Here is a 2,061-nt window from a genome sequence, read left to right on the forward strand (position 1 = left end):
TGGTGCTCGAGGCAACCTGCCGCACCAGGGCCCAGCGTGTGCCGATGGTGGTCGAGGCAACCGCCCGCACCAGGGCCCAGCGTGTGCCGATGGTGGTCGAGGCAACCGCCCGCACCAAGGCCGAGCGTGTGCCGATGGTGGTCGAGGCAAGCGCCCGCACCAGGGCCCAGCGTGTGCCGATGGTGGTCGAGGCAAGCGCCCGCACCAGGGCCCAGCGTGTGCCGATGGTGGTCGAGGCAAGCGCCCTCACCAAGGCCGAGCGTGTGCCGATGGTGGTCGAGGCAACCGGCCGCACCGAGGGCCGGCGTGTGCCGATGGTGTTCGAGGCAACCGCCCGTACCAGGGCCCAGCGTGTGCCGATGGTGGTCGAGCCAGGAGCCCGCACCAAGGGCCGGCTTGTGCCGATGGTGTTCGGGGCAACCTCCCGCACCAGGGCCCTGCGTGTGCCGATGGTGCTGGGGGCAACCGCCCGCACCAGGGCCCAGCGTGTGCCGATGGTGCTGGGGGCAAGCGCCCGCACCAGGGCCCAGCGTGTGCCGATGGTGCTGGGGGCAACCGCCCGGACCAGGGCCCAACCTGTGCCGATGGTGGTCGAGGGAACCGCCCGCACCAGGGCCCAGCGTGTGCCGATGGTGCTGGGGGCAAGCGCCCGTCCCAGGGCCCAGCGTGTGCCGATGGTGGTCGAGGCAAGCGCCCTCACCACCCCGAGCGTGTGCCGATGGTGGTCGAGGCAACCGCCCGCACCAGGGCCCAGCGTGTGCCGATGGTGGTCGAGGCAAGCGCCCGCACCAGGGCCCAGCGTGTGCCGATGGTGGTCGAGGCAAGCGCCCTCACCAAGGCCGAGCGTGTGCCGATGGTGGTCGAGGCAACCGGCCGCACCAAGGGCCGGCGTGTGCCGATGGTGTTCGAGGCAACCGCCCGCACCAGGGCCCAGCGTGTGCCGATGGTGGTCGAGCCAGGAGCCCGCACCAAGGGCCGGCTTGTGCCGATGGTGTTCGGGGCAACCGCCCGCACCAGGGCCCTGCGTGTGCCGATGGTGCTGGGGGCAACCGCCCGCACTAGGGCCCAGCGTGTGCCGATGGTGCTGGGGGCAAGCGCCCGCACCAGGGCCCAGCGTGTGCCGATGGTGCTGGGGGCAACCGCCCGGACCAGGGCCCAACGTGTGCCGATGGTGGTCGAGGGAACCGCCCGCACCAGGGCCCAGCGTGTGCCGATGGTGCTGGGGGCAAGCACCCGCCCCAGGGCCCAGCGTGTGCCGATGGTTATCGGGGCAACCGGCCACACCAGGGCCCAGGGTCTGCCGATGGTGCTCGAGGCAACCGCCCGCACCGAGGCTCAGCATGTGCCGATTGTGATCGAGGCAACAACCCACACCAGGGCCCAGCTTGTGCCGATGGCGGTCGAGGCAAGTGCCCGTACCGAAGGGCAGCCTATGCCGATGATGGTCGATGCATGTGCCATCACCATGCGTCATCATGTGCCATTGATGGTCGAGGCCTTGGCCGAAGTTCGATTTTGAGCCACGGTGCCCATGCTTGGCTCCAGTATGTGCTGGTGCCGCATTTTTTTCACTCGGGACAGCATCGCCGGAGCATCGCCGGAGTACCGCCGGAGAACCTGACCGGCGGCATTGGGGTTCCGGCGATTGGGAGGGGGGCCGGGGGGGTGTGCGCACATGATGTGCGATGGGTGCTGGTACTTGGCCTTGTGTTGGCCCCCTATCCCTCATCAAACCTCTGAGAATTCACACCCCCTTAAAGAGCATTTGAGATTTTACAGGTTTGCTACCAGTAGCCGTTAAAATGTCTGAAATGGGGACACTTTTTTCAAACGGTCACAAAATCTTCTCTACTTCGAGTTTTTAGCTGAATTTTTTTGTGCATGCCAACAAAAATAGAAGGATCATGGCTACAAAATTTGGGGCCAAAAATCCTTATAAAAAAATTTTAAAAAATCCCGAACCGCAAAAAGTTTCGAAAATCGTGAAAAATAGAAAACGAGTCATCTTCCAACGAAACTTCACGTGAAGGCTTAGGGGACCATTGTATGAATTTACAAGCC

This window comes from Durio zibethinus, unplaced genomic scaffold (genome assembly GCF_047325235.1).
Source record: "Durio zibethinus cultivar Kanyao isolate XHJ-2024 unplaced genomic scaffold, ASM4732523v1 HiC_scaffold_66, whole genome shotgun sequence".
Lineage (NCBI taxonomy): Eukaryota > Viridiplantae > Streptophyta > Magnoliopsida > Malvales > Malvaceae > Durio > Durio zibethinus.